Source organism: Procambarus clarkii, chromosome 41, assembly GCF_040958095.1.
Source record: "Procambarus clarkii isolate CNS0578487 chromosome 41, FALCON_Pclarkii_2.0, whole genome shotgun sequence".
Lineage (NCBI taxonomy): Eukaryota > Metazoa > Arthropoda > Malacostraca > Decapoda > Cambaridae > Procambarus > Procambarus clarkii.
This window is the reverse complement of record NC_091190.1, coordinates 1,058,072-1,069,885: the sequence shown is the minus strand read 5'-3', so window position 1 is coordinate 1,069,885 and position 11,814 is coordinate 1,058,072. Positions and strand designations below refer to the sequence as shown.

The 11,814-nt window shown below is 51.6% G+C and overlaps 1 protein-coding gene across 1 annotated transcript in view; it reads right to left on the bottom strand.

Annotated features, from left to right (window-relative positions):
- LOC138373054 (origin recognition complex subunit 3-like) overlaps positions 1-11,814 on the bottom strand; it is an 88,208-nt gene that overhangs the window by 15,821 nt on the left and 60,573 nt on the right. The window lies entirely within an intron of this gene.

Sequence of the window (11,814 nt, the reverse complement as noted above, 5' to 3'; positions counted from 1 at the left end):
TCGTTGTAGTTCGTTTTGGGACTTGGGGGTGTTGGCTGCTTCGGTTCCATCCACGCCCCCTTGTCTTTTCCCCTGGTTCACCCTGCCTGCATCCGGTTCCTTACGGTCTGTAGGTTCGGGGCGGGGTTTTTGGTGGTGTTGAGACTCGGGCAGTCTCGGGGAATTCCCCTTCCGGGGTAGTGACGGGGGCATTTGGGCCTGTTCCTCCAGCCGTGTTGTATGAGTCTGCCAGTGGGCTCCCTTCCTTAGTGTTTTCACGGCTGCCCCGGTTTTCTGGTACGGCCGGGGCTTTGGGGAACGGCTCGGCCCCGGGGCCTGTCGTGTAGGTTCCCGGGGCTGGGGAGGGGCTGACTTGGGGGGGCCTTGGCCCCGTTAGACCCCGTGGGGGTTTTTATCCCCCTCTAGGCGGGGCTTGTGGTTACGCGGAGTGGGGTCTTTCCTCCCCACTCGCCGTACGTGCTGTTGGACGTCGGCCCCTCCCCGGGCTCGGTTCCTTGGCCTTTGAGTCGGTTGGTTCCATCCTGTGGGTGGATGTTTCCTCTCCCCCCCTTTTTGGGATGGTGTTTTTGTCATGTTTCCCCGTTCGGTGGGGTTCTGCGTGACTTCTGATCTCGGGTGCGCCTTCGTGTGCCTTCGGGACTAGTGTTGGCTTCTGTGTTCTCGAGGGTACGGGAAGGTTTTTCGCTACTTCTGGCATTATTGGAACGTCTGTCGGCTCCTCGTACTTGTCGCCCTGTTGGGCTACTTGTCGCCCTGTTGGGCTACTTGTCGCCCTGTTGGGCTACTTGTCGCCCGGTTGGGCTACTTGTCGCCCGGTTGGGCTACTTGTCGCCCGGTTGGGCTACTTGTCGCCCGGTTGGGCTACTTGTCGCCCGGTTGGGCTACTTGTCGCCCGGTTGGGCTACTTGTCGCCCGGTTGGATTCCTTTTTGGGCTCTTTGCTTCTTTGGCCGGTTTTCTTGTTCCTGCTTCCTCTTTTGGCTCCTTTTCTCGTGCAGTAGTCCTGGCTGGCGCCTTCCCGCAGGGAGGGTGTGCGGTTCGGCCAGCGTGTTATGCGCATGCGCCGTGGAGTTTGTTTTGGTCTGGGCGGTGTTTCAGTGCTGGGGTTTTGCGCCCTTTTTTGCTACAGTGCTTCGCCTCTCGTTCTTCTCCCTGGCTGCGGTATGTTCCCCTTCGCGCCGGGGGTGTCCTGGTTCCCTGTTGTGGGGAGGACACCGCGGTTTTCCCTGTCATGGGTGTGGACCGCCTCCTTCGCCTCTCCCTGTTCTCCTGCGGGTCCGGCAGGGTCCGGCTCTGGCGTCTTCACCTGGCGGTGCTCTCAAGATCTTCTCGCGGCTCCGCCTTTTTCCTGGGCTCGGGGGGGCCTTGTCAGGGCTGCTTATGTTCTGCCTTGTGGTCTTGCCTCCGGTTGGTGGTCGGGTGGCTTCGTGGTAGGTGTCCCACCTGCGTGCTTCTCTTGGCGGCAGTATAGTCTCCGTGGTGTAGTGGTAAGACACTCGCCTGGCGTTCCGCGAGCGCTATGTCATGGGTTCGTATCCTGGCCGGGGAGGATTTACTGGGCGCAATTCCTTAACTGTAGCCTCTGTTTAACGCAACAGTAAAATGTGTACTTGGATGAAAAAACGATTCTTCGCGGTAGGGGATCGTATTCCAGGGACCTGCCCGAAACGCTTCGCGTACTAGTGGCTGTACATGAATGTAACAACTCTTGTATATATCTCAAAAAAAAAAAAAAAAAAGTATGGGGTATTTTGGCGGTCCTTCCTTTTCCTGTCCCTTCTTAGGTGGTTACTCTTGTTGGCTTGGTTTACTCCCTGCTTGGTTTTCTAGTGGGGGTTGGGGGCCGTCGTCTTGCCACATACTGTCGCCTCTTTGTGCGGCGAAGGCGGAGCCGCTTCAGCTTGCTTTCGGTCTTGGTGTTGCTTCTGCACCGTTAGTCAGCTGTCTTGTGCGTCGTTTTACCTCCGGCCTGTTCGTGCGCCGCTTGCACCATCCTGGTCTCTGGTCAGCGTGCTCTGTCTTCTCCTCGGTTGGTAGTGCCCCTTCGGTTCCGGTGTGTTTTTTCGTCGGCTCTTTCCTTTGGGCCTTTGCCTCTGGGGGTCGGTTCGCTGAGTTTTCTTGCTCCTTCGGTTTTAGCGTTTTGGTTGTTTGATGGCAGCAGTCTCCATCTTTTCTGGCGCGGGGTGGGGCTGCTGCATTCTGGAGGGGTCCAGGGTTTGTTGCTGCTTCGTTGGTCGGGCCGGGGGTGTCGTTTGTGTGTTCAGTGGCGGCCCTCCGCTGTTGTTTGCGTGCCACGGCGTTTGGGTCCGGAGCGCGTTTTGCGTTGATCCGGTTCTGTTCTTCCCGGTTCGCGGGTGATGGTGTCCCAGGTGGTCAGCCGTGTTCTTGCGGCTAAGCTGCCTGTGTTCTTCCCTCATGCCTGTGGCGTTCGTGGCTTCACTGCTCTCACTGCCGTCTGGGCGACGTGGCCTTGCAGTCTTTCGGGCATGGATTTTTGGTGTTCGTGCAGGGGCCTTGCTGCTCGTGGTTCTCGTGTTGTTCCCAGGATTTTCGGGGCTGTGGCGCCTTGGGTTGGCATTTGCTGCCAGTTGTCTCGCCTCCTTGGGGGGTGCGTGGTGTCCGCCTCCCGGTTTTGTCCCTTTGACCTTCCTCTGTGGGTAGTTAGCTCCAGGGAGCCGACGGGGCTCCCCCCAGAAAACCAGCGTTGAATGTAATGAAACGCCATTTTCTGGGTGAGACCCGGAGGCTCCCCGGCAACCCTCCCTCCCTCCGGTCGGCGTTTTTCGCGTGTTTTGACATCCAGCCTCAGAACTGGTGGGTGGATAGCCGGTGTGGGAGGTCTGGGGCTCCCCCTTCCCCCTCCTGGGGAGGGGGGAGCTGCGCAGACAGCGGCGCGGTGATGTATGACGTCATACTAGTTCCCTTGTTTTCTGTTGAAGAGTTCTATCCACTAGTTCGGCTTAGGTAGCAATTTTCACCAGAATAGGGGTTTGTTTTGGAATGCTTACCTTTCTGGATGCTTGACCCGGTCGATGGCAGACATAGAATGCTTCCAACCACACGGGGGTTTCTATAGGCCATTGCTCCCCTTGCCTCTCTGAGGGGGCCAGGTTCTGGCTCGTGGTCCCCGGTAGGCCCTAGAACTCCATACACATGACTGATGCCAAAGTCTGACATCAGCATATCAGCCGGTAAAGCTCCGGGGAGCCTCCGGGTCTCACCCAGAAAATGGCGTTTCATTACATTCAACGCTGGTTTTTTATATATTTAGAATGTGACCCTGGAAATTCAGCTTGTGGTCGATGAGAACGCCAAGGAATTTGCCATCTAATTTGTTACAAATTTGGGTATTGTTTATTTTGAGATTTATCTGATTAGAGGATTTATTGCCGAACAGAATATAAAACGTTTTGTCAATGTTAAGGGTGAGTTTGTTGGCAGTTAGCCAAAGATGGACTTTCACTAGCTCAGTATTTACTGTGGCATTTAGAGCAAGGGGGTCAGGACTGGAGTAAATGAAGGTTGTGTCGTCAGCAAATAGAATTGGTTTGAGGTGTTGGGAGGCATTTGGAAGGTCATTAATGTAGATGAGAAAGAGGAGAGGGCCAAGTATGCTGCCCTGAGGAACACCAATGTTGATGGGTAGGGTGGGAGAAATTGTATTATTCACAGAAACATACTGGAGCCTGTCAGTAAGATAAGATTTGAGGTATTGCAGGGAGTGTCCTCTGACTCCATAATGATGTAATTTAAGAAGAAGGTTTTGATGGTTGACAGTGTCAAAAGCCTTACGCAGGTCCACAAATAACCCAACAGGAAACTCCTTGTTATCAAGAGCTGCGTGAATTAAGTTAATCATACTAATAAGTGCATCGTTAGTGCTTTTATTGGGTCTGAAGCCATATTGACAAGAGCTAAGTATATTGTGTTTGGCTAGAAAAGAGTAAAGCTGCTTGTAGATTAGCTTTTCGAATATTTTTGACAAGTTAGGCAGGATTGATATAGGTCTGTAGTTGTTAACATCAGTGAGATCACCACATTTGTAGACAGGGGTTACTCTTGCTTTTTTTAGAATGTCAGGAAAGGTTTGGAGTTCAAGTGACTTGTTGAAGAGCAATGCAATAGCAGGGGCTAGAGATCTGGAGGCTTTTTTGTAAATTAAAGTTGGTATCTCCTCGAGGGCACTAGACTTGGTTTTAAGGGAAAGGATTATTTCATTGACATCAGTGGAACTAGTAGGCTTTAGGTACAGAGACTGTGGATAGTTACCTGTAAGATAGTCATTAACATCAGTACAGGAAGATGGAATATCATTTGCAAGGGATGACCCAATGGAAGAGAAGAACCTATTGAACTCAATAGCAGAATCAGAGGCTGAAAGCTGACCAACGTTATTGGAAAGGAGTGTTGGTTTGTTATTTAAAATCTTCTTTGATCCCAATATTTGTGAAATTGTGCTCCAAGTTTTTTTAATGTTGCTCTTTATTTGGGTAAATTTATCTTCATAGTATTTAGTTTTGGCTCGTCTAATTATTTTAGATAGCAATAACGAGTAATTCTTTGAGAATTCTTTGGAGACTGTTCCTAGCCTATACTTCTTCTCAAGGTCGTGTTTTTTGTTAATGGATTTAAGTATTCCCTTTGTAAGCCAAGGATTGTTAAGTCTTTTGCTTGTGACTTGTTTTGTAAGCATAGGACAGTGGGTGTTATAAAGGCTAAGAGTTGTTTGTAGAAAAGATTTAACTGCTAGGTTGATGTCCCCTATGTTACCTAACTCGGACTCCCAGTTGACATTATCAGCAGCAGTTATAAAATTGTTTATAGCAGTTTCATTGTGCAGCCTAAAGCTTAACTCCCTTGTCTCTAGAGGTGGTTTGCTAATGTTAGTTAAGAGAAATGTGGGGTAATGGTCTGTAGTGCTATCGGTGATTATACCTGAAGTAAGCGGAGAGGTTATGTTGGTCCAGATGTGATCTAGAGTCGTAGCAGTACTATCAGTGATTCTAGTTGGTCTAGTGATTAAGGTTGTTTGAAGGTTCCTAGATAGACGAAATAATGCTGTGGTGCTGTGTCTACTGTTGTGAACATTGTGAACAGCATTGATTCACTGATATTTGAACATTGTACACAGTCATTATCACACTCAGGCTCTTCTGTAATACTATCATGGCTAAATAATACCAGTTACATATATTTTGACATTATTAGGCAATCCTGTGGTCACAAGCTGAACAGCAGTGCTGTGAGCACATACTGCATGTGCCAGCTTTGGTTGCTCACTCAGTACTGAGGCTCTCACACCCGGGAATGTGGACCACAATTTACAAAAAATAAAATGGCGTCTGTTTACAAAAGCCCTGAGGAAGCTGATGTGAACCCATGTAACTGCGGGAGTTTTGAATCATACAATATACCTATAAGATCCCGGAGGCACGTTGTGTACCCCCCGTTGGGTGTCTGCAGGCGCATTGCGCAGTTCAGTGGTTAAACAATAATATGCCATATCTGTGATTAGGAGGTTATTTGCAGTAGCTATATAGTATTCTTCTGGCAGATCTTCTGTGGCAACCTAAAGAAATTGGCAACATCTACCTGTTGCAACATGTGAGAACGTATCGACGCCATAGCCACGAAGCACATACCTGGCTGATTCCCTGTCTCCCAAACCAATACTCAAATTGAAGCCTTCATATCAGATAAGGCGATTAAGTACTCAAACTAACCAAGCAGATTAACCAAATAACCAATTAGTATAAATTTTCCTACCAATCGATAATTCTCGATTGATTGGCTACAATTACTAAACCCCCCAACTTGTGTAGGGATATTACTTGTGGGAGTCCACAAGTCATAATCATACAGTCCACTCAATTAAACATGCTATATGCTAAGCTATTATAAGAAATAAATAAATAAACTAATTATAAATTATATATTAGAATTCATTAAATAAATCAATTAATTAATAATTAAAAATATATAATAAAATCCCATGAGTCAGAAATCCCAACATGGGATCTGTTTTGTTATGCCTATCTTTCTGGGTGCCTAACCCCGATCGATGGCAGGTAAGGAACACCCCTAACAACAGGGTTTTTTCCAGAGGCCATCACTCCCTGTGCCTCTCTGAGGGGGTCAGGTTCTGGCTCATGGTTCCTAGTAGGCTGAACGCCATTGACTAGAGCCCTGGTCTAATGTATCGCATATTAGCCCAATAGCTCCAAGGAGCAGGAGGGGCTCCTAACAGAAAACCAGCGTTAAATGTAATGAAACACCATTTTCTGGGTGAGCCCCGGAGGCTTCCTGGAGCTTATCGGGCTAATGTATGTTATATTAGACCGGGAGATTAGCTAAGGAGTTCAGACCTACCAGGGACCAGCGCCAGAACCTGGTCCCTTCAGAGAGGTTTCAGGGCGCAATGGCCCTGGAAAACCCCTTGTGGTTGGGGTTTTCCTTATCTGCCATCGACCTGGTTTAGGCACCCAGAAAGGAAGGCATAACAAAACAAACCCCACATGGTAAAAAACTAAAACAAAAAACCGAACAGAGAGGTAGAAGCTCCCTACAATCCCAAGGAAACAAGCAAACATCACACTTTACTGCCGCGCCGATCGTCCGCGCAGCCCTCCCCACCACCAGAGGGGAAGGGGGAAGCCCCGGACCTCACCGTGCTGGCTGCCTAGCATCAGTTCGGAAGCTAAGCTTCAATCAACACAAAAAAAACGCGTACCGGTAGGAGGGAGGGTTTCCAGGGAGCCTCCGGGGCTCACTCAGAAAATGGCGTTTCATTACATTCAATGCTGGTTTTCTGTGGAGAGCCCCTATGGCTCCCTGGGGCTTCATACCCAAAGAGAAGGAAAAGAAAGGGCTGACCCGGGAGGCGGCCGCCACAAACTCTGCAACGCGAAGCCGAGACCACAGGCTGCAACCTGCGACCCAGGGCAACAAGAATGCACAGGAGCAGACACTCGCATAAAGAACGGGCGGCCAAGAACCTGTGCAACCCTCAAATCCTTGCGCCCGAAATGAGCTCTAGACATCACCAACACAGCAGCAAAAGCTGCAAACGTCCAAACATCACGAGCGCAAGGATAGACCGCAGGCTGGAAGACTTAAAAACTATGCGGATGACCTGGGAGACCAGAGGCCTGAAAGAGGGAACAAGGGGAACCGGATCAACCTAAAGTGCATCCCCAAACACTGTACGCAGGTAACGGCAAAAAAGCGCAACCGGACAACACAGAAAGCATCCCAGGCCAAACCAATCAAGCATCAATAACCCAAGGACCCCTCCGGAAAGCAGCCGTCTCGACTGTCGCCAGAAGGACGGAGAAAGGCTGCAAACGTACAAACCTACCACCAGTACCAAGGAGCAGAAACATGAACCGAAGGGGCTACGACAAACTGAGAAGATAAGAAGATAAGAAGACACCCTGATCAAGGACCAGGACGGCGCAGGCGACGCATGAGTAGGCCGAAGGTGAAACAAAACACAAGAAAGCGTACAAAACGGGGCAGATGTGACGTCCACCCCGAACGCAAGCCGGAGTGGCTCCGCCAGCGCCGCACAAAACGAGGTAACAGTAAGAAACATCAAATAACTGTAGTCCTGAAAACCCAAGAAAGGACAAGACAACCCGATGCGAAAGAGAAGACGACCTACGAAGAGCAAGAAAAAGATGCATAGAAACACCAGGAACATCATACTGTCGCCGAGACAAAACTCGCAGGTGGGATACCATCAACAAAGCCACCTGATCACCACAGAGATTGTGATACCAGCGTCAAAATACCAGACACGAAGAGCCGAGGAGAAGGCCGAACCAGTCACGTACAGGACCGGTCTGACCTGCCGAAAGAGGCGGAACTGCGGGAAAACGCCCCGGGTTCAGACACCTATCAAGCAGCGTCTGAAAATAAAGCTGGGCTGGCCACCAAGGGACCATGAGGACTACTCTCTTGGGAATGGGCTCCAACCGAGCCAAAACCCGAAGCAACAGCTGGACCGGGTGAAGAGGAACAGGTACCCCCACCTCGACCAGTCCTGCCGAAAGGCATCCACTGTGAACGCCTCGCAGGCGGGTAAGGGCGCCACATAGAATGGGCGACGCCTAGACCACGCCGACTCGAAGACGTCCATGGCCAGGAGTCCATACGTCTGGCACAGCCAACGAAACGAGTCGGCGACGACTGGCCAATCTGCGAACAGAGGAATGGACTGAGACAGGCTGTCCGCCAGGATGAAGGACACACCTCAGACATGAACCTCACAGTTAGCCAAACCCCGAGAATCCAGCAAACGAGCCACTCGAAGGGACCAACCCCAAAGGTCAAACACCTAAGAGAAACCCTGTGGTTCCGGCAAAGAACCGCCAGAGAACAGTCCGAATGGAGCTGAATGGTATAGCACCGAGTGACCCGAACCCTCCGAAACGCAAACCAGACAGCCACGAACTCCCAAACCGTGCTGTGAGCCTGACGGATGGACAGACCCCACCATCCCCGGCCGACCTGGTGAGCACTGGTCACAAAGCCCCAGCCGAGAGATGACCCGTCCGTAAACACATCGAGCGAAGGCTCGGGGAGGTGCCAAGGCACAGAACCCCAAAAACCCCAAAGAGGAAGCTGGTGACGCAGCACCAACACAAGATCCCCAGAGGAACGAACCCAACAATTGCAAGAGGTGGAATTGGAGTTTCGGAAGGAACCAAACAGACGCCAAAGCCAAACTCGACCCTGCGGGCAGACCAGCATGTCGAAGTTCAGACTCCCACACAACTGCTCGAGAAACCGCGATCTGGAAAGAACCACACCCCTGGCGAGCAGACAAGAGGACCGACCGGGAGCCCACACCAGCCAATCGTCGAGGTAGGCCAGACACCGAATCCCAAGCAGACTCAGACAGGGCACCAAGATCCAGTAAAGATGCAAAATACACCAAGTGCCAATTACAAACTAGGGAAGGCAACAAAAGCAACAAGCCTGAAGCCCCACCACCAACTGTGCCAGTCCCAGAAAACTGGAAAGGAACGTGCCAAGAATTGATCTGGAGGTCTAGGTCCACCATCCAGGCACCCGGCCCCAACAGAAGCCGGACCGGAGACAACAGTCCTCCGATGAGGGCATAGAATCCAGGGCGCAGACTGAAGTCCACAAGAACCACAGATTCACCAGGCCCGTGTCTGTATAGAGCAGACGGGAACCCCAGAGGATAAGGGCGGATCGACCACATCCAACGCACCCACTAAGATAACATGACGAAGCGCAGGGGAAGAAACCCACCCAGCCAGCCCTGAACCCCCCCCCCCCCAAAGGGGAAGAAGCCGTCCGCCGCCGCCACCACCAGAGGCCGGAAAGACAACCAAAAGCGCCCACTACTGTGGGACCATGCGAGAGCCAACAGAGCAAGCTGCTTCCCCAGCTCCCCGTCAACAGCGAAGGGAATAGAGTCCCTTCCCGAAGAAAAAGTATATATACACATGTATACATATATATTATGTACATACACATATATACATACAAATACACATACACATATACATACACACACACACAGTGTACACATGCACATGTGTACACATACACGTGAAAAGAAAATCACAAGCCGCCGACCAGTGAGCAGAGAGCACCACACTGGCCAGGCAAAGAAGGCACAAAACTGCATCAAAAGGCCCACCTCGACAACAAAACCCAAAGTCCCAGCACAACCACAACATGTGCCAAGATCCAAAAAGATCAGTCTGCAAGACAGGAAGACCCCGGAACCCCAGAAGGCAGAACCGGGTCACATACGAGGAAACAAAGCCCCCTGAACCCACAAAGGGGGGCCCAAGAGGAAGAAACCTCCAGAACGAAACCAAAGAACCCAAAGGAACCCAGAATTAAACCAGGGGGAGCCCAAACCACCACATTTGCTGGCAGAGATACACCACAGAAAGGCAAAGGACAGCCCTCAGACAGAACCCCCAGGGAAATGGTCAAAACAGACCGAAAACCGAGGGACAAGGTGTGGGAGCAAGCATAACAGACAGGGACACTGAGCCCAAACCCTAGGGCCCAAACCCAAAACAGACATAACGGAAACCCTGGTGTAAAATCAACACTCAAACATTCCCAGAGGAACAGAAGACTGGCAGAAAACACCAGGAAAGCAAAGAAACGACAACAGGAGAACAAAACCCCTGAAAAAGGTGAAAAAAAACTCACCCAAGACGCTCGCTCGCACACCCAGGCACATGTAAACAAACCGCAACGCCGCCCTGGTGGCCACGTCGGGAAACCGGCAGAAGAATATGGCCACCAGAATGGAGAGCTGTGATCGATGCAAAACACACGAAAAACGCCAGCAAAAGTGGGAAGCAAGCAGACTGGATGGGCGAAAAACTCTGCCCAGAAGCAGAAAACCCAGGCAGGGGCAAACAGCCCCAGAACGGCTAGCAGGCATCCCCCACAGCCCCGAGAACCCGCAACAGAGGCCCCGGGGCAGAGCCGTCCTCCAAGTCCTCCGCCCTTAAAGAAAAGGAAGAGTCCATGGGAAAGGCAGCAAGAAAGGGCCGCTGGTAAGACCTAGAAGCCTTGGCAGGAGGAACAGGCTCGAAAACCTCCGTCCCCAACCCGAACAGGGCAGCCCCCGAAACCGCCCGACTCTCAGCCCCAACTAAATCCCGCCCCGACCCCGAAACCCGCAGACAGTCCGGAGCCGGGAACAGGGAGGGAAAGGGGCAAACAGCACCTAACCAAAACGGGGCGGCCTCGGGGCATCCGAGTGGGAACCAACCTAGCGTGTTGCAGCAACCTAACCTAGCTTGCAACACGGATGCCGCCTGTACTCTGAACAGTAATAACATCAGGAGAGTACTGGAGAACAAGCAGAGAATATCTCTCGCAAGACTCCGGGTCAAGGTGTCAGTGACCCAACAGGCAACATGACGGAGGTAAAAGTGGCGACTGTCACCTGGAGACAAGGGCACAGCAACCAACGATCCCGTATAAGACGGGTTGGAACCCAGAAGACACATTCAATGGTCCACCGAGCCATGACAGAGGTTTCCAGGGCCCGTAGGGTAACAACTACGGGAAGCCCGGGCAAGGTGTTGCTAACCGGTTAAAAACCCAAAAATAAACAAGGGGGTAGAGGACACAACACTGAAAACCTCTGCGGCGTGTACAATCACGGGGCCTAGCAGAGGGCCACCAACACTACCAGTGGAACTATAGCCACACTAGGCAGACCCCCACCAGGCAAATGAAAATAAAAACATAAGAAAAACCCGCAAAAGCACACCGTCTATCCAGAGGCAACAGGAACCGGTCACCGCTTTGGTGGCAGGTTGCAAACACCTTGACGCCCTAACCAGCACAATACCAGTCCCTACCCAGGGCCAAACAAGGGCCCCAAGCCCCAGCTGGCCCCAAGGGCGAGGCAAATGCCGATCAGTAAGAACCTCTATGGGAATGGTTCCCGAACATCCCAGGGAAGATAACCCTGTCACGCACGGGCAGTACTCACAGGGCGCTTAGGGAAGGAAGCTCCTAAGTGCATGCAGCCTGATACTGATGAGGAACACCTGGCCACCGCACAACACAACACACGGCAGTGAACGCCACACAGAGGTAAAACACCGTGTAGGAAACTGAGGCCAGAGAAGCGTCTATCCCGGTTGACATTAGCTTACGAACTGATGCTAGGTAGCCGGCGCAGTGAGGTCCGGGGCCCCCCTCCCCCTCCTGGGGGTGATGAGGGATGATCGCGGATGATCGGTGCGGCAATAACGTGTGATGTTTGCTTGTCCTTGGGATTGTAGGAGTTTCTACC